At 39.4% G+C, this 21,716-nt stretch overlaps 1 pseudogene; it reads right to left on the reverse strand.

Annotated features, from left to right (window-relative positions):
• Window positions 1-378: 378 nt before the first annotated feature.
• Window positions 379-8,306, reverse strand: LOC108541005 (RNA-binding motif protein, X chromosome-like; annotated as a pseudogene).
• Between the last annotated feature and the right edge of the window lie 13,410 nt (window positions 8,307-21,716).

The following is a 21,716-nucleotide window of genomic DNA, read 5'->3' on the forward strand; positions in this document are numbered from 1 at the left end:
GAACAATGAGAACACTTAGACACAGAGCGGGGAACATCACACCCCGGGGCCTGTTGGGGGGTGGAGGGCTGGGGGAGGGATAGCATTAGGAGAAATACTTAATGTAAGTGACGAGTTGATGGGTGCAGCAAACCAACATGGCACATGTATACCTATGTAACTAACCTGCACGTTGTGCACATGTACCCTAGAACTTAAAGTATAATAAATAAATAAGGTCAAAAAAATTAAACATGTTTTACTTTTTTCCTCACAAGAACATAAAAATGATGGAGGGGAACTTAACAGGGAATTTTAAAAAGGTAACACAATTTTGCCTTTAAGTAGTCCTTGGGTAGTTATGACAGAATAGTTTGCACTTTTTGTTTGTTTCTTTGAACTGGGATTTTGGTCCAAAGTTTTGTTTGTTTCTAGTATCTGCTTCTGCCTCCCCCTCTATCAGATTGGCTTCCTCCACGGCCACCACCTCTTGGTGCTCCACGGCTTGAATTGCGGTAGGAATCACGTTGAAGATTTCCACAGAAGGGGGAAGCCCTCTTTCTTGTCTGCCAACTCGATCACCACCACTTGAGTAGAGATCACTTTGGCTGCTTGAGTAACTGTCTCGACTTCCACCATATCTGTCAGGTGAGCTGCTGTAATCATCGTAGCCACAGCTTCCCCATAAGATGGCAGGGGCCCTCGTGTAGGTGGAGCACTACCTGAGTTACCATAACTTTCATGTGAATCTCTGTAGGAACCTCCATTGGATGATCTGAATAGTCACAATCACAACTATATCCATCTCTATCGCTATAGCCTCTTGATGGATAGTCACCATGTGAACTGAAATGACCATAATCACGGTAAGTTTAATCTCGTGGTGGTGGTGCATAATCTCTTGTATCACGAGAACTTGGGTAATCTCTGCTTGAATAGCTGTCTTTTGTAGAATACTCATCATCTCTTGGGGACAAATAAACATCTCTACCAGAGGGCAGCTGTTCCCTTCGAGGTGGATCTCCATAACTATCTCTTCCACGTGACACAGGAGCTCTTCCCCCCATTCCACTGCTGCTGCGAACTGGTCCTGAAGGTGCAGATGTCTTAGGAGGAGGACTCCCACTTCTTAGTGGTGGTCCTCCTTTTATTGGGAGTGGTCCCCTGGAAGAACTCATGTTAAAATTCATGGAATATCCACCGTCATCCATGTGTCTTCCCCGTGAGGGTTCCCCTGGTTCCTCCACTTCCTCCTCTTCCACCTCTAAGACCTCTTGGAGGGCCTCTACTTCTTGGAGGTGGAGGCAGTCCACCTCTACCACTTTCAAATGATAGTTTGGCAGCTTGTTCCACCTTGATAGCTTTTCCATCTAATGACTTTCCATTCATGTCTCTGGCTGCATCCTTAGCGTCTGCTGGGCTTTCAAAGGTGACAAAAGCAAATCCTCTTGATTTGTTGGTTTCATAGTCTTTCCTCAAGAGTGCTTCCACTATTCGTCCATATTTGCCAAATACTGCTTCAAGAGCTTTCTTACTTGTTTCTGTACTAAGTCCACCAATGAAGACCTTTCCTGGGCAATCTGCTTCAACTTTTTTTTGTTTGTTTGTTTTGTTTTGTTTTGTTTTTGCCAGTGAGTCAGAGGGATGACAATGGGTTCAAGCTCCAACGAGCTCACCAACAGAGGCTTCCTAGCAGCTCACCACCAGTGGCGGCTGCCAGGTCTGAGGACCAAACCACGAAGCCGCTAGCACTACTGCACAACCGTGAATTTTTACTCTTTCCTGAAAAGTAGAGAAGAAATTATGTTTAAAAACTCACCCTTCGGCCAGGCGCGGTGGCTCACGCCTGTAATCCCAACACTTTGGGAGGCCAAGGTGGGCGGATCACGAGGTCAGGAGTTCGAGACCAGCATGGCCAATATGGTGAAACCCTGTCTCTACTAAAAATACAAAAATTAGCCGGGCGTTATGGCATGTGCCTGTAGTCCCAGCTACTCAGGAGGCTGAGACGAGAGAATCATTTGAACCCGGGAGGCGGAGCTTGCAGTGAGCTGAGACTGTACCATTGGACTCCAGCCTAGGTGACAGAGCAAGACTCCGTCTCACACACACACACACACACACACACACACACACAAAGACTCACCCTTCTTTGTTCTCCCAAAAAGAGGAAAACTTTGGGCTCTGTTTTTATGGACTACTGGGGAAATAAATTAAGCTACTGGAGCTTGCACCAAGAATGACAAAAGGGGAAACTGGAGCTTACCTTTCAGGAGTGGGAAGAGCTGAAACCTGGCAGCACAGAGAAAGAATCTTATCGTAAGGGGCACTATTCAAGTGTGTGAGAGCTGTGTACTATATTGTCTTTGACAGCTGGTCACCTGGTCTTTCCTGGAGTGAAAAATCTCCCACTGCCCTACCCATCTACCTCTGCCTACTCTCTGTGGATATGCTCCAGCTCTCATAATTGAAAAGAGGCCTAGTAGGGTATAAGGGTAACCTCTTTTTGCTGAGGGCTGAACTAAGGGAAACCTACAGGCATGTTCATTGAGATTTCAAAGCATTTTTATGCCTGATGGCTAAATATAGTTGACAGAATAACACAGCAGAAAGATTGAAGTCAGACTAACCTGGCCTTGAACCCTGGCTCTGTCCTTTACTACTATGTGCTTTTTCCTCGAAGTTTCAAAGTAGCCGTGAAGATTAAATAACATATGTAAAGTATTGAGAACAATGCCTGTTATGTAGCAACTACTCCATAATTGTTAGCTTTTATTATTGCTTCTCTTTATATAGTGTTATGGATTGAATATTTGTAGCTCTTCAAAATACATATGTTGAAATCCTAGCCCCCAGTGTGATGATAATAGACACTGGGGCCTTTGGGAGGTGATTAGACCATGAAGATGCAGCCCTCATGAATGAGATTAGTGCCCTTATAAGAGAGACCTCAGAGAGCTCCCTTACCCCTTCTACCATGTGAGGACACAGGGAGAAGACAGCAGTCTGCGAACTAGGAAGTAGGCCCTTACCAGACACCGAATCTGCCAGCATCTTGATCTAGAACTCCCCAGCCTTCAGAACTGTGAGAAATAAATGCTGTTTAAGCCACCCAGCCTATGGTATTTTTGTCATAGCAGCCTGAATGGACTAAGGCACAAATAATCCATAAATCAGTAAGAATTTTATTTGGGGTCTTTGTCAGTCTTAATTGTAACCCTACATTGATGGGAGACTAAGAATTAAATGAGTAAATAAAAGCTGGTGTGTTTATTACACCATGTTTTACATGTAGAAGTCCCAGCATAGTTTGAAAAATGAGATTTTCACATACAAGACATGACTATATATGAGTAAATGACTTATAAATAAAATGTTACATCATGTAGTCTTTTTCTCTAGCCTCTTATATAATTATAACCCATATAAAGTTGCCACACTCTCACTCCTGGACAAGAGTCATTTAAACCCAAGCAGAGTTTGGCAGACCATTCCAAACTACTGTGTGACAAACTGCTCCTACCTCGAAACTTTAGTTTTTAAACTCTGGCATTTCAGCCTGTCCCTACCTTCGGTCTTATTTGATATCCATTATCAGACAAAGTACCAGATGCTTATTTGTATCTATTCTGACTCAAGCTTAAGTCTCCTCAGATCTTTTGGATATCAGTCTATATTGTGATTTATCATGACCTAAGGTTTTACTCAAATACAAATTCTATCCCCCTAAGTGATTTCAGATTGGAGCCATCGGCTGCATACTTCCCCCAACTTTTCTTCCTATTTGAAGCTCTGAATCACCTTGTCTTCCTAAAGTTCTGCCTTTATAGGTAGTTTTCAAGAATCTACAAAATCTATACTTATTTGAGAAGGAGGGCAAATTTTTTATTGAAGGTTAACACACATACAAAAACAGAAGACTGTACAAAATGTAAGTGTACAGCTTTATAGCTTTTTACAAAATGAACACTCCTGTGTAACCTGTAAGATTAAGAAACAGTCGCAATCCCTCTCCTTTTTCCTATTGGAGACCTACTAGTTTAATTTGATCTGCTTTGTATTAACTTTCCATAAATAAAATTAAACAATACTGACTTGTCTTTATCTGACTTCTTTGCTCAATACTATGTTTGTGAGATTCATTCATATTTTTGCAGATGGCTGTAGTTCATTTATTTCTGTTACCATATGTATTTATTTACTTGATATAACACAATTTATTTACTCATCTTATTATTAATGACTATTGGGGTTGAGTCTAGTTTTTTGGTTATTAGAAATGTTGTTATAACACACTTGCCTGAGTCTTTTGGCAAATATCTAAACATTTCTGTTGCTTATGTACCTAGAAGTGAGATGGCTGGTTCATATGATTTGCAAATGTTCAGCTTTAATAAATATTGCCACCCAGTTTTTCAAAGCGGTTGCAACAATGTACCTACCACACTTGGTATTGTAGAGCCCTTTTATTAGGTTAGTGCAAAAGTAATTGCAGTTTCTGCCATTAAAAGTAATGCCAAATAAATACAATTCCTCATAATAAATTTCCTCATTTATGCTATACAGCTCACCTGCCTCCCACTATATTGAGAGAGTTTTTGGCTTCCCATCCCCATCTTCTATCCCTACATTCCCTGTACTAATAAGTATTTACACTAAACTTAAATTCACCCCTCTGGTACTACCTGATATGCACTATCATCAGTAAAGAAATGGCACTACACACTGTATAGTCTCCTTAGACTTCTCATAGTTAACTTTTCTTAACTTGGAGCTATTTGGTAGTAACAATCATAGATATATAGTCACAGCTACACACACACACATACACACACACCTCTGGTGCTCGTAGGTGAATGTACAAATTTTATACACCTTATATTTCAAAAAAAAACATGCTATATTAGATCCTAAAATATAAAGAACCCTTTAAAATGACTGAAAACAAAGTGAATGGGAATAACATAGCAATATTAGAGACTTACTTGTTCACGGCAAGAAGTATGACTTCAGTGCCATAATATTGAAAACATCATAGAGTGAAGATTAAAGTGTAATGCAAGTGTATGATACTGAGTCCCTCTAAGATCTGCTTCTTATTAAATTTACCCAAAAGAGAATTCACTCACGTTCTTCTTCCTAAATGTAGTTCTTTTTACTAGAAAAGAGATCATATAAATTCTTAGGCATTCAATTTCCCACTAAAGCATTTCTCAGTGCTAAATTCAACTTTTTCCAAATGCAGATAGATGAGACACTTCAAAGAAAGCACTTCAGGTGAGACATTGCATTTTCTTCAAATCCACCCTCATGTTCATGCATTCTTCTTTACATAAGTGTATAAGTGTTTGAAAGTACCTTATTTTAATACAACATAGAATTTTATAAGAAATTAAAGTGGGAGGAATTAATGTTTTCCCCTGGTTTTCAACGTTCTTATGGCTTTTAAATGAATATATATCCTTCAAATTTTTATTTGTAAACCCCAGCCTTTTTTTTTCGTATAAAGAAGACATCCTTAGTTTTCTATCTCTTTTGGGTAAATAACTTTATTGTTTACTTGAAACTATTAACTACAGCAAAGAAATCTCAAATTATTCTCCTAGAAACAGATTTCTCCCTCAGTTAAGAGATTTCCATCTATTACTTTGTGCACCATTATGTATTTTTTAAAATCTGGCTTGATTATGCTCCTTTTGTAAATAACCAAAGACTAGAGTTTAGTTTCTATGGAAATCAACTTCTCTCTCTCTCTGTCTCTCTCTCTCTCATCTCTCTCTCTCTCTCTCTTCTCTCTCTCTCTCTCACACACACACACACACACACACACACACACAGTGAAAGCTGGGAATAATGAGCTGAATTCTCCATACAACTCAATATTCCAATTTGAATGTAAATTACAAACCTTGCACAAGGGATCAATTTTACCACCTGGAGTGCAAGAATATATTCCTTAGCATTAAGCCATGATTTTGAGAGCTAAGTTTGGGCTTATTTAAAATTATTTTCCCTTTGTCATTTTCATGAGTTTTTTTGTTTGTTTTTTTGGTTTTTTTTTGGCCTTAGTAAAAGAAAATGCATTATGCCATTAATTAAAATTAAATGCCTCTCTTGCAGATACCTATAAGTCTATTAGACTCCTAAACTGCCCTTTGTCGTCTTTAATAGACTTTTCCTAGACTTCATGTAACCATATGTACACAAGTCACTCTATTCTCCTCTTGAGTCATGCATTTAGTTCCTATTAACACTAATGGAATTTATATGCATACACACTGAGGGAGAATAAGCCCCTTAAACACCTTTTTAATGGAACAGTTTTGTTTCTTTCCATTCCTCTTCACACTCCTCTGTTTGGACTTTCTCTTGCCAGTCTGTGCTTCCAAATAATATAGTTCTGGTTTCTTTTTCAGCTCTTATGCTTTATTTTTTATTGAATTCCAGGGCTCAAGGTAGGACTCGACTTCCCCTCTTTTATTGATCATTCCTGGAAAAAGCAGCATGACTAAATCATTACTACTGTATTAGATTTTCTGGTTTCAGAGTGAAATTCAGATGTTGCTTTCATTCCAGTTCTTACTTTCCAGCAAATATATTTAACCCACAGGCTATTTTTTTTTTATCCTCCTGAAGACTTAACTAGCCAGGAGCCAATTAAGATAATGAATATTTACCCAGGAGGCTAAAGACTTTTCCACGTTAACATGCAAATAAATAGGCATGATTTCAGACTCTCTCATTTTATAATGTTTTTATTTGTTTGTACTTTAGGGAGTTTTTTTTTTTCATCTTTTAAGTACCTGTCACATAGGACTTCAGCAACATGCTTAAATTTAGAACAGTAAAGTATCAGGAAATGCCTTTGGAACTATAACGCTGCAGAAAATAAACCTCTAATGCGTATACTAACAATCGCATTTTTGTTTAGCTCTTAGAAATGCATTACTCTTTATTGTTCTTAAAATAAATAATCTTTATCAATAGACAGCTTTGTTTTTCCTTTCCCTATGTAAAGTGAGAGACTGAATAAAACTGTTATGACCAAGTGCCTAGCAGAGTGCCAGACTCACAGCATTAATTTGAATCACATGAAACTGCCATTTTGGTAAATCAAAAGCTGTTGAATAAGTGTTTTAAAAATCTGTTGAATACATCTGTTAAAAAAATAAATAAGTGAATGAATGAAGTCTCTTTCAAGAGCAAAATTTTATTTTCATTCTAATTTCAAAAATTAAAATAATAGTCTAAGGTAGTTAAAATGCACATTAAGCAATGAACTTTTCCCAGTCATTTAATGGAATAAAACTCTAAAATTGACTAGTCCCTGTTGTTTTCTGACTCAGTTTGGGGGCAGGGGGAGTTATAACAACAGAGTACAGCAAATCTAATATTAATTAATTGCTACTAAAGGTAAGCTTAAATTTACATTATAGATAGATGATATTCTGATATATTTGAGCGTTTGGAAAATAAATTGATATATGAAAGATCTGATGGTGTGTGTGGAAAGAATTGAGGATAAACATATGAAAAACTGAATAAGTAAATTTAATTAAAAATTATACAAGAAAGACACCATAATTATAGTATACTACTTAACTGTTCAGTAAATAATATTCAGATATCACAACCATATAACTCTCTTTAGTTATTCCAAAATATTATCTAAAAATACAAATTATCTATACATTATGCCATTAATCAAAATTAAATGCCTCCCTTGCAGATCCCTGTAAGTCTATTAGAATTATCTGAATTATCATCTAAAAATGTCAATACCCATAGGAAGAGTTCAAAATATTGAAGCAAATTATGGCTGGGAAGTATGAAAAGGTGAGAGGGAAATTTCCACTTTTAATTATGACATTTAGAACTTTAGGAAAACCCCTTGACCACACACTTCACAATATTATGAATTTCAGTATAACTGAAGAAATTGGTGATGGGTTCTGAACTAGACTCACCCCAATTATGTTAAGTTTACAATACTGTAACCCTATATTCTACCCAATTGAAATTTTTGACCCAATTTAGACTGCTATATGAGGCTTTATATCATTTGCATTTTAACTACATGCAAATATTAATATGATAAAAAGTTAATTTGAAAAGCTTGAATTTCCTATTGAACTTATCAAAATTTTATTTTTTTAAGCAATTAACTCCAAGTTGGAAAGTAAAGGTGATAGTGAGAGAGGAGGGGAACTCAAGACACTCCTAGGTGACTTTAACTCGACTTCACAATCTTACCTTTTTTTCTCTGATTCCTCACTATTTCCAGCCACCTTTTTCTCACAGCTGACTGGCAGAAGGGTATGGGGCATTTTAGGTGCTATGGCCAGAATTAACAGGATAGGAAAAAATTCATTTGAGTTCCTTAGTTTTCCTGCTGTAAGCCTCAATGCAACCTCATTATTTTGACATTAATTTTGCATTCATGCAATAAAATAACTTTCACTATATCATAGGAATGTAAAAAGCATGAGAAGGTAATACAGTTCATGAAAACTTACTTTGTATTCTCTGACTTTCACAATTGGAAAATTAAACTCTGTGCAAAAATGTATCTACCCACTCTTCATGAATGTATTCTCAATTATGTCCAATTTATTATGGGAATCAAGTCTTTATCAGAATAATTAATCAGACAAAATGGTTTTGAGCCCATTCTGGAGCTGTGACGTCTACATTCCTTGCATACAAAGGTGAGCATTATAAATGAAATATGGTATTTAGTAGATACTCAGAAAAGCTTTTCAGTTCAGCGCAGTGTCATTTTGGAGTTAAAAGGGGATCATGATTAAATAATTATGATGGCTTTTATCATTAGCCCCTTGCTGACTCAGGAAAGAAAGTTACCCAGATAGTGGGGCCAGAGCAGAAACAAAATAATTCAAAACCACAACGATGAAACAGATTAGGTAATGTTTAAAACAAAAAACCCTAAATGGGTCCACCTTTAAGAATGTCATCTCTGTTATTCAGAAGTGGTAGCCCACCATGCCAGGTCAACTGAGAGCTCCCTGGGGGTGAAAACCCACTGCAGCCCCAGAATAATTTTGAACCCAAGTTCCAGTTGGAGATCCAAAGTGCTGGTGCTTAGATCCTCCAATTGCTGCTTCTAGACCATTGTTCTAACTTGCTCATTCAAAAATCCCTTTTCTGTGAGTCCCACAGCATCTTTATGTAGCCATTTTCTCAGACAATAAGCAAAGCACAGTGTGATTAAAAGTATGAACTCCTGAGCTATACACCCCTAGATTTAAACCTCAGATTCTCCACTTATTAAGTGTGTGGCCGTGGCAAATATTTTGCTAATTTTTTGCCAAATTGAGACTTCTCAGTCTCAGTTTCGTCATCTGTAAAATGAGGGTAATTATAATGCCTGTTTCACAGATTTTCTGTGAACATTAAATGACTTATCACATGTAACAGAACAGTACCAGGCACGTAGTAGGCGTTTTGTAAATGCCAGCTGTTATTAAACAGGCTGAACTCAATAGGTGCACTTCCTCTTCCCCACCCCGCACACACACCCTCACATGAGTCCCTTTAAATCCATTATAAGATCTTGTTTCTTCCTTGGATGATATATTGGACTGATCCTATAACTTTTCCATAATTTTCAAGATTAGTCCAATCATCTCCTATCCCAATAAGTTATGTTTGAATAATTAAAACATCCAGTAGTATTAAATCACTAAAATTTCCAACTTTTATCTACTGTAGAGATTTTCCTCTATCCCAGCTTGAAACCATTTATACCTGGAAGGCTTTGTGCATTGGCTGGGATGAGAGGGGATGTGAAGGGTCAGCTTTTGCTCTCCCTCCTTCTCACCAACTAGCTTTACCCCCTCTGCTAGCATCCTTGTCAGCATTCCTGATCCTTCCAAAGCCTGCCCCAGGAGAAGTGGGTATTATGGGAGCACTCTGAGCTTGGGAGTTGACTGGAGCTGGTACTTTCCCTAGCAAAGTGCTTCGTAAGTTTTCTCAGAAGTTTACATTTTTTAAAGGGGTCGTTTTTCTCTGGCTGGTCACTAATTACCTCAACTCTAATCTCCCGGGCATTTGGCAGTCCACCCCAGCCTCTCTCTACTGGGATTCCAACGCCGTCCAAACAGCCCTCTCACCCGGATGACTTTTTTTTTTTTTTTTTTTTTTTTTTTTGAGACAGAGTCTCGCTCTGTCACTCAGGCTGGAGTGCAGTTGTGCTATCTCGGCTCACTGCAACCTCAGCCTCCTGGTTTCATGCCATTCTCCTGCCTCTGCCTCCCGAGTAGCTGGGACTACAGGTGCCCACCACCGCTCCCAGCTAATTTTTTGTATTTTTAGTAGAGACGGGATTTCACCGTGGAGTCAATCTCCTGACCTCGTGATCCGCCCTCCTCGGCCTCCCAAAGTGCTGGGATTACAGGCGTGAGCCACCAGGCCGGTCAGCCAGATGACTTTTAAGTTGGCCCCAAGAGTCCACTCCCCTATACCAAGCTCCAGTGATCTCACTTGCTTCTCAGGAAAACTCATGCATCCTCTCCTTGAGTGAAGGTATGGCTCGCCTTTTTTGTCTTCTCAATTGTAGGTCAGTATCATTAAACCAACATCCTCAACTCCAGGGCACATGTTTCAAGTTTCCAGGTGAAAAGAATCATGTACAACCTGTGCAGGCCTCCTCCTTTCTCCAGTGCTGGAAGGACTGGTTACCCACACCCCAAATCTCCCCAAGGAATCTCCTCTCCATCCATGTAGCATGTCCTGAAGAGGCAATCCAGCACCTCCTTTGGGACACAGCGGTGATTGGGCAGATACTGATTCATTCTCAGTCTTTGGAGCCTCAGCCAAAACTGTGATGTAAAGTATTCCATCTTATGTTGTGTTACATTTGTTTTTAACTACTGCTCACTTCCAAGCCACTCTGCACATTCATCGAGGTCTTTGATTGCTGGATTCATCTTCTTTTTACACCCTGATGCCTTTTTCATCAGTGGAGGGATTTAATTTCTGTGAATTTAATTTTACATGCCTGTGGAGCAAGGAGTATTGGGTAGTGAAAAGATAAATAACAATTTCAACAATGCTTGCAGTTCCATGGCCATTCTTCTCAGTGAATTTATAACCCTGTGTAAGCTCCAGCTGGAGTTGAGTCTATTTCGTAGGATATATTCTGTTCCTGATATGCTTTTATACTATGAGCATCTCACCTTACTGAGCATGAGTCTATTATATTTTTTAAAATGTTTTTCATACCTATAGCCCCTAAATGCAAACCAAAATACATGGGGTTCTTAATGAGGAAACACACTGATCATTTCTAAAGCTAGAGGGGAAACTGAAAATTAACTTGTGTAAAAAAAAAGAGGCCAGGCACAGTGGCTCACACCTGTAATCCCAACACTTTGGGAGAACGAGTTAGGGGGATCCCTTGAGGTCAGGAGTTGGAGACCAGCCTGGCCAACATGGTGAAACCCTGTCTCTACTAAAAATACAAAAAATAGCTGGCCGTGGTGGTACGTGCCTGTAATCCCAGCTACTCGGGAGGCTGAGGCAAGAGAATCGCTTGAACCTGGGAGGTGGAGGTTGCAGTGGGCTGAGATTACACCACTGCCTTCCAGCCTGGGCAACAGAGTGAGACTCTGTCTTGGTGAAAAAACAAAGAGAGAGAGAGATAGAGAATACAGGCAGAGGGTCATCAATTTGTCCTGGTTTGCTCAGGAGTTTCCTAGTTTTAGCACTAAGAGTCCCATATCCTGAGAAGTTCCTCAGTCCTGGGCAAATCAGGGTGGTTAATGACCCCACTAGTCGGTCCAGCATGATGATTTTATGTGTCAACTTGACTGGACTAAAGATACCTGGATACCTGGTAAAACATTATTTCTGGGTGTGTCTGTAAGATTGCTTCTAGAAGCGATTAGCATTTGAATCAGGAGATGAGTAAAGAAAATCTGTCCTCACTAAGATGGGTGGCCATGGGCCCAATCTTTTCAGGGCCCAAATAGAACAGAAAGTTGGAGAAAGAAACGGCAAATTTTCTCTCTGTTCTTGAGACATCTATCTTCTCCTGCCCTTGCACATCACAGCTCCTGGTTCTTGGGCCTTAGGACTCCAGGACTTACACCAGCACCCCCTAGTTTCTAATCCTTTGGCCTCAGACTGGGAGTTCCATTGTTGGCTCCCCTGGTTCTCAGGCCTTTGGACTCAGACTGAATTACCCCATTGGCTTTCCTGGGTCTCCAGCTTGCAGATGGCATACCATGGGACTTCTCAGCATCCATAATCATGCGAACCAATTCCCATAATAAATCCCCTCTTATATATCTCTCTATATATGCTATTAGTTCTGTTTCTCTGGAGAACTGACTAATGCAATCCAGGCATCAGAAGGAGCAGAGGTTCTTGGAAGAGTGTGAGGCTGTACCTGAACACCCACCCCTCAGTCCAGGCTCCAGCTCTCCTCAATGGCACTCTCTCCTAGTTCTCTTCCTGCTTTTCCCATTGTTTTTGCCTAGGCTAAGTGAGGGAAAGAAAAATAAGCCTTAGATGGCTTAAGTCAAAGGACTGAAAAGCCAGGTTACTAATATTTTATGCAAGGTGTTTTTTTAAAGAATTTCTAGAACTTTTCACTGTGTGTTTCTCAAAGACTCTTTTATACCACAAGGAGGAAAAGGAAATGAACCACGAATAGCAAAGTGGTCTGCCCTTAGCCACACAACAATTATGGGGAAGATCTACGGTTTCCTGTTGTTGGCCTGGCCTGCTGAGCCATTTTTCTTGGTAAGTTACTTAAGCGTATCTGGGTTTCAGTTTGGTTTTGTTTGTTTTATAAGCTTTAACTTTTTAAAAAAGAAATACTATATTTTGTGTGTAAGCCACTGGCTGATGATGAGGCTCAAATAAGAAAAGTTTGACAATACATGTGAAAACCTCCTTCTCAGACCTCCTTCCTCTAAGTCTGCAGGCCACTCGCACTGCCAGCTCATTTTGGCCTAGTTATTTGCTTGTTCTCTCTGTCCCAAACATTAAATCTTGCCTGTCCAAGATTCCTCAACATTTGTTTCATTGAACATGTCAAAAGAAAACCAAGTAATCTGAAAAAAATAAAACATAAAAATCTCTTGGCTAATAGAAAAAGGTAAATGGGTCTCACTCTCCTTCTAGTTTGCCTGGTGGGCTTCCTTTTACAAAGAAGGCCCTACATTTTTCTGGTCTAGAAGAGTGGTATCTAATAGCAGGAATATCACATCAGGTAGAATGTGATGGCAAAAAATAGATGGAAGAACCATTTGAGAACAGAGAGAATTTTGGAGTTTCCTGAACCCCCCCAAGCCATCCATGACTGATTCCATCAGCTCATAGTTAACACTGAAGTGATAGAACAAGGATTCAGAGCGAAAACCCAACTGATGGATCCTGGTAGTCAACTCAAGTAGTGCAGGTGCGTTTGTTCTATGTCTAACATCTTTACACACTAGCGTGATTTTCTAAAACTATGGCCATTTTCAGAGACAGGTATAGTCAAAATCAAAAGAACAAAAATAGATAACATGTTTTAAAATTTAGAAATATGTCTCTCAGCGGGCACAGTGGCTCACGCCTGTAATCCCAGCACTTTGGGAGGCCAAGGCAGGCAGATCACTTAAGGTCAGGAGTTCGAGACCAGCCTGGTCAACATGGTGAAACCCCATCTCTACTAAAAATGCAAAAATTAGCTGGGCATGGTGGTGTGTGCCTGTAGTCCCAGCTACTCGGGAAGCTGAGGCAGGAGAATGACTTGAACCCAGGAAGCAGAAGTTGCAGTGAGCCGAGGTTGCCCCACTGTACTCCAGCCTGGGCAACAGAGTGAGACTCCGTTTCAAAAAAATAAAATAAAATAAAAAGTATGTGTGTGAAGTTTTCACTTGAAAAGCTAATCTGCAGCAAGATTGGGAATATTAATGCATAACACTGATGTCAGCAGGCATTATTTAATCAGTGATAATGACTGAGAGATAGGGTCTGTTCGAATGACTGCAATCACCTTTACAAGTTGTGCTAGTTATTCTTTTTTTTTTTTTTCTTTTTTTTTTTTTGAGACGCAGTCTTGCTCTGTCACCAGGCTGGAGTGCAGTGGCACAATCTCAGGTCACTGCAACCTCCACCTCCCGGATTCAAGCAATTCTCCTGCATCAGCCTCCCAAATAGCTGGGACTAAAGGCACATACCACCACGCCCAGATAATTTTTGTATTTTTAGTAGAGATGGGGTTTCACCGTGTTGGCCAGGTTGGTCTCGATCCCTTGACCTCGTGATCCGCCCGCCTCAGCCTCCCAAAGTACTGGGATTATAGGAGTGAGCCACCGCGCCCGGTGGCTGGTTATTCTTTATTTGTCATATAGATCTATTCTACGATAGGGAACCATCAGGAGATCAGAGAAAGCTGGAGGATGGAGAAATTGGGGGATATGTTCTGCATCGTTTCCTGTCCAACTCCCTCTTTCTCTCTGCCAGGGTCTGGTTTGACAATGACTGTGTTACTCTATGTAGGGCCAGAGTTCATGTTGGATGGGCCTTGTGGCATGGCTGCAGTTCTCATCAGCTTTCAGTAAAGTCATTTCCTCTCCACTTGCCACTTCAGGCCTCACAGTTCTAACAGCTTCCCACTGATGCTAGTCCTTAGGTAGTCACTACTTCTTGTTGGTTCTTATAACCATGCCCAGTCATTTTGAATAGTCGCTCCATCAAACTCATTTCAATTGACCCCTTTAATTGTATTATCTGCTTCCTGCAAGGATACTGAATGATACATGCACAAACGATAAAATGGAGAATTGAAGAAATTTCTAGGTTACACAGATGTAAAAGAAAACATAAAACGACTTTTATCTGAGATTTTTACATAATTAAAGTATTTCAATGCTTCATCCTTTTCCATGTGGACAGTGCAAGAATCAACTCCATTCAAAACAGTGTCTTCATTTTCCCCAGTTTTTTAAATACAGGTTCTTTTTAAAATCTTTATTATAATATTAATTATTTAGCTATCCTCCAAAGATTATTCACCTCTTGGAGGTATTTTGAAAGATTTTTGTGTAATGTATAATGCCAAACATTACAATTTTCATGTAATAAGTCCCTGGTTCACTCCCAGGTTGGGCACCCCCCAAATATATATGCTAAAATATATATGAAGTCATGTAGCTTTCTTTTTTCCAAAGCACAGCAAAAAGATCAGCATAAGTTCAGGGATACTGGAGTTGCTGAAGAAATCAAATGAAAACTCTAGATCCTAAATGAAAAATAATTACTACAAGGGAAGACTGAAAACCATTAGACAATAGATGTACTATCAAACAAATGCAGCCATTATCCCACTCTATTTAATAGATCTTTAATTTTATAAAGGTCCCTGCAGTTTAGAAAATGTTTCCATATACGTAGAGGTTTGTTAATTGCCTCCCACGTACAGTTCTTCCCCTTTGCCTTGGGAACAGAAGTAGAACTCTGGGTTTTAGTTGAGCATATAGCCACCACACAACAGACTACATTCCCCAGCCTCCTCTGTGGTTAGCTGAGTTCTGACAAATGAGATCTGAGTGAGGTGAGTGGAACATACAGCAAGTCTCCTTAAGAGAGGTGCTCTTCTTCCCTTTCCCTCCTTTTTGTTGGCTGCAGTGCAAGCAGGATGCTTGGAGCTTAGACCAGATGCTCTGAACCACAAGCAGCATGCGGATGGCAGAGCAGCAACATAGAAGCAGCCTGGGTCACTGATGCTGGGTCACTGATGATGGTGGAGTTTTCCTACCAGCCCTGAGCAACCTACCTCCAGAGTCTATTCATGTAAAGGAAAAATCCATTTCTATCATGTTTAACTCACTCTTAATTTGTATTTTTAAAATCATATAATGCTAATTGCAATCCTAAGCTATATAATGTATATTATCTTACCTAATTGTAAGCTAAATGAAATTGTGTGAGGGCAGAAGTCATGTATTTCTTCATTGCTAAACCCTCACAGTGCCAGCACAAAGTAGGCACACATGAAATCATTTCTCTAATTAAGTGAATAAATGAATGATCCATAAAACACCCCTTGAAAAGATCACTGATAGGATAATGTTCTCCAAATGTGAACAATAATCATAGAAGGACTTTTAAAACAAGAAGCATAATAGTAGTATGGATAAATGTGTGGGCTCTGGAACCACTCTGCCTGGCTCCAATCCTTACTCGGATACTTACCAGCTGTGGGTTGGAAAACTTCACTTAACTTCTCCCCGTAATATGTAAATAGAGAAAATATCAATACCTACCTAATAGAGCTTTTATAAGAATTAACTACGTTGACATATTTCTAAAACCTAAAACAAATACTGGCATTAGCAAGCACTCAACAAATATTAACTAGCAGTAAGTACATATAACAGCTGACCCTCATTATTCGCACATTCTGTGTTTGCAAATTCGCCTACTCACTAAAACGTATTTGAACCCCAACAATCAATGCTTATGGGCTTCTGTGGTCATTCATAGAGCAGTGAAAATTTTGCATCGCCCAATGCTCACATTCCCCACCGAGTTGAACAAGGTGACACTCTCCATTTTTCAGCTCTCATACTGTAAACAAGTGACCTTTCCTCAGTCTATTTAGTTTTTACATTTTTGTGCTTTTTGTTGGTGACTTCACTGTTTAAAATCGTCCCCAACTATACTGCTGAAGTGCTGTCCAGTAAGCGCAAGAAGGCTGTCATGCACCTCACAGAGGAAACACCCATGGAAGGTAAACTTTGTTCACTCATGCATTGCAATTCTGTTGGCCACGCGTTCAATGTTAGTAAATCCACAATGTATATTAAATAAGGTACACAAATACACATAAAACAGGCTATATATTGATCAATTGACAAACATGTTATGATTAGGGACTCACAGAAATATAACCCTGTATTTCCCCTAGGTTCAGTATTGACTAATCCAGAATTAACAGTAACTTTATAGAATACAAACTACTAAAACTAATGAGAATTGACCGTGTGTGTGTGTGCGTGCGTGTGTGTGTGCATGCGCGTGTATGTGTACATAAAACAATAAGTACTTTCTCGGCCAAGTACGGTGACTCACACCTGTAATCCCAGCACTTTGGGAGGCCGAGGTGGGTGGATCACTTGAGGTCAGGAGTTTGAGACCAGCCTGGCCAACATGGCAAAACCCCCTCTCTACTAAAAATAGAAAAGTTAGCCAGGTGTGGTGGCTCACCCTGTAGTCCCAGCTACCTGGGAGGCTGAGGCAGGAGAATTGCTTGAACCCAGGAGATGGAGGTTGCTGTGAGCCAAGATTGTGCCACTGCACTCCAGCCTGGGCCACAGAGCAAGATTCCGTCTCAAAAAAACAATTAATTCATTAATTTAAAAGTACTTTATTTCCTAGGACCAATTTATGGCTAGCTTCAATTTATATTTTTGTTACATGAATCTTTAAGAGGAGGACTTGGTGATCCTTTCCATGGGAGAAAAATTTCTACATGGACTTGGAGGGCTAATAACACAAAGCTTGAAATTGCAAAAGCCAAAGTGAATTTTAGTTAACAACAACAACAAAATCAACAGGTAGTTGATCCAGAGGATTAGCTGGTGGGCTGAAGTGACAACCAGGAATTCCTGAATGTAAGTGTTTGTCTTATTTTAAACTTCTGAAAAGTTACTCAACGAACATAAGACTACATGGGAAGTACATTAACAATGCAAGTTGTCTATATCTAGCCCTGTGGTGGATAGGAGTCAGGTTCTAGACTTGACAGTGTAAACTAGAGGCAGTGTGAGTTGGGATGATCCCTGGAGAAGAGAAGGCAGACCAGAACTGTGAACTCATTATTTCCTCTTATAGTTATATATTAAATAAAACTCTTAATAAAGTAGGTGATGTATTCCTCAAAATTAAAAAGAGAATTTTGTTGTTCACCAGCATTGGCTCTGGAATCAACAGACCTAGGTGTGAATCTCAGCTCCACTATTTCCTAATTTAGAGGTCCTGGGCAAGTCAATCAACCTTGGTTTTCTTTTTTGTTTGTTTGTTTGTTTAAGGCAGAGTCTTGCTCTGTCACCCAAGCTGGAATGCAGTAGTGTAATCTTGGCAAACTGCAACCTCCACCTCCTGGGTTCAAGCGATTCTCCTGCCTCAGCTTCCCAAGTAGCTGGGACTACCAGCACACACTACCATGCCCGGCTAATTTTGGTAGTTTTAGTAGAGACGGGGTTTCACCATGTTGGCCATGTTGGTCTCGAACTTCTGACCTCAAGTGATCCACCCACCTCAGCCTCCCAAAGTGCTGGGATTACAGGCATCAGGATTTTTTTATTGATTTTTTTTATTGATAAAATCAGGAACTAATACCTACCTCAAAATATTGTTTATGTGTTTAAATGTAGTATGTGTATGACAAATACCATATTGCTAGGCATATAGTCAGTTTTCAGTAAGCAGCAATAAATACATAATCCCAGGTTTTGTCTTTCTCTTCAGTAGAAAAGTAATCCTTAGCTTATATGTATACCAAGATGTAATTATTTTAGCAAATATCTTAATATACTTTGAAAAGAACATAAGTACTTCGTGTGTTTCATCTCAATTACAATGATCATGTCAATACTCAATCTCTACACTTCTTTTTTCTTTTTTTTTTTTACTTTAAGTTCTGGGATACATGTGCAGAACGTGTAGGTTTGTTACATAGCTGTACGTGTGCCATGGTGGTTTGCTGCACCCATCAACCTGTCATCCATGTTTTAAGCCCCTCATATTTGTCCTAATGTTTTCCCTCCCCTTTGCCCCCTCCCCCTGACAGACCCTGGCGTGTGATGTTCCCCTCTCTGTGTCCATGTGTTCTCATTGTTCAACTCCCACTTATGAGTGAGAATATGTGGTGTTTGGTTTTCTGTTCCTGTGTTAGTCTGCTGAGAATGATATTTTCCTGCTTCATCTATGTCCCTGTATAGGACATGAACTCATTCTTTTTTATGGCTGCATAGTATTCCATGGTGTATATGTGCCATATTTTCTTTATCCAGTCTATCATTGATGGACATTTGGGTTGGTTCCAAGTCTTTGCTATTGTAAATAGTGCTGCAATACACATACTTGTCAATCTCTACACTTCTTAACATCAGAGAAATGTCAGGGAAAACAAAAAAAAAACTTATTTTAAAGGTTTTTAATTACAGTAATTTGGAAATTAGCTCAAAACATCTTCTTCTAGAGACCTTTCATTGAAGAAAGCATAATTTTGTCACTGAGCCCCAGGTTGATATTTAGAGATTAGACATCTAATCACAATGAATTGACACATTCATTCATTCATTCATTCATCACTTGTTGAGAATACACTAGATTCTGTCTAATGCCCTGGGAATTTAGCTGTGAGCAACATATGTGTGGTCCCTGCCTTGTGGTCTCGGGAGGAGAGGAGGAAAATAAAAGCATAAAACAATTGCACAAACAACTGCATAATAATAAAAAATGGTGTATAATAATAAAAAATGGTACACCTCAAGAAGTATTACATCAGGACACATGTGATGCAGTCTCAGCATTCTTTCAAAGAAATAATGAGTAATTATTTCAGGAACTAATGAGTAATTCCAGGAACTAATAAGTAACTCCAGTAAGTCTAGAACTAATGAGTAATTCCAGTGTAACAATGGGAAGAAAATATTTCTCCTTCAGTGACACTTCCAAAAATTCCCTCTCCTCTCTTACTTGCCTGACTCCTCAGAGCCACAAAACATCTCATTCCCTATCCTGAGGCCACACTGGTCTCTTAATTTCTACTTGTTTCCCATTTTCCACTTCCCTGGTTTCTTCACCATTCCCATTCCACTCCCTTCCCCAACAATATCCCCAAATCCTCCTTGGAGGTGTAAGAGTGGAATAAACAAAGCAGCACACTTTTCCAAGTTGAGAGAAAAAGGCCAGGGATATTCTCTGATGTTAATTTTATTACTGTACAGAAGGAAAACTACAGGGTTTAATAGAAGCATTCAATAGGAAAGCCCAACCAGTCTGGTAAAAATAGAGAAAAATCCCTGGGAAAATAACATTTAATTTGAGACTGGAAGAAGAAGCGGTTAGTGGAGAGAGGGAAGAAGAGGACATGAAGGAGAGAGAAAAGAGCACGGCACTGGCGGAACAAGACGGTCAACGTGGTCAGGGCAGAGCAGGGAGAAAGAAATTTCCCTCATCTGGTAAATGAGGCTGGATAGGCAGAGAGGGGCCAGATCATGCCGGGTTTTATCTTAAAATCAATAGGAAGCCACTGAAGAGTTTTTGTATTTTGTATTTATGAATATAATTCATTATGAATATAATTCTTTACATTTTCAGGTCAAATTTTATGACTGTTTTTGGTAACACTGGTCTTTTAAAGCCAAGAATATTACCCTGAACTTCTCTCATCCATTATCACAACATACTCACCAAAGCTTTTAATTTTGAAATGAGAATGATTCATGTATCCTAGTTTCTAAAATTCACTTTTCTTTAAAATGAAAATCACATAGAAAAAATGACTATATCCTGCACCTATGCACAAATGCATCCCAGTTTGAATTGCTATAGACCATGTGTTGAAACACCCCAAATAAGATTAGTCCAGGAAATACAGTATAATTACAGCTCAAAACGTAGCTCTCCTTGATTATATTATGAAACCCAAAATGGACTTGTGACACAGGTTAGTTTTCAAACATTGAAATATACACATTTTTATCTTCCTCTACGCTTGTAACAAAGATTCCTTCTCTCTGTGTTCACACTGAATGACTGTGTTCAGCAGGAAAGAAACCAGTCTCTCATACCATTCTTTTCCTAAACACCTGGTTATTCAGTTTTAACAAGGTGACTGGTTTCCACCACAACTCTGCTATTTTTCCACTTGGCTGAGTCCCTTTGGACCTTAAAGTAAAAACCTATGTAATATTAGCTTTCCTACTTACACTATATGGGTTCCACCTACATCATGCCACTAATTTACAGAGGATACTGTGAATAATGCAAATAGGGATTCCTTCCTGTGCGCTTTCATTTGAATCTCTGTGAGATGGACCAAAAGGCACTATTATTCAGATCTTTCATGTTCTACCTCAACTCATATTTCACTGATTTATAAGCACAGATAGAACTCTTTCATCTGTTGCTGACTCCTTTCCTAGTTTATTGTGTGTTTGAAGTAACCATAAAGCGAAAAGATTTGCCAAGTTACCTTATTTATAGGATTAGAATAATGGTTGCCATTTACCTTTCAGACCAAAGTTCTTTCAAATACAACTAGAAGAAGGTCATTCCACAGTTGCAGTTACCCTTCCAAATGCTATAGAAATGCAGGGGAAGAGTGGTTGTCATGTCAAACCCCCAGGTTGCATACTTTAAATGCAGCAGTAAGGCTGTACCTGGTGCTTACTGAAACCATTCCCAGTTTGAGAGCAGATGGACCATAAACACCAGGTAAATAATACTGGCTTTAATAATTTTTAATTAAATGGAGAACTTAGAAGTTGACCACAAAGTTATCCTTCCTACCTGGCTATGGAGGGAACAATATTACATACATTGAGGTTTAAAAAGAAAATTATCATTCTTAGACCCAGGTGAATGGACCCTTGTCCTAAGCCCCATGCTGTAGAGGGCCCCGCCCTTCCCCATGTTGCAAGTATTCTCCTGTGCCCACTCAGAGGTTACACCCCCCACCCTTTGGGACCATTTCTGAATTCCAGGAC

This window comes from Rhinopithecus bieti, unplaced genomic scaffold (genome assembly GCF_001698545.2).
Source record: "Rhinopithecus bieti isolate Rb0 unplaced genomic scaffold, ASM169854v2 scaffold_19840, whole genome shotgun sequence".
Lineage (NCBI taxonomy): Eukaryota > Metazoa > Chordata > Mammalia > Primates > Cercopithecidae > Rhinopithecus > Rhinopithecus bieti.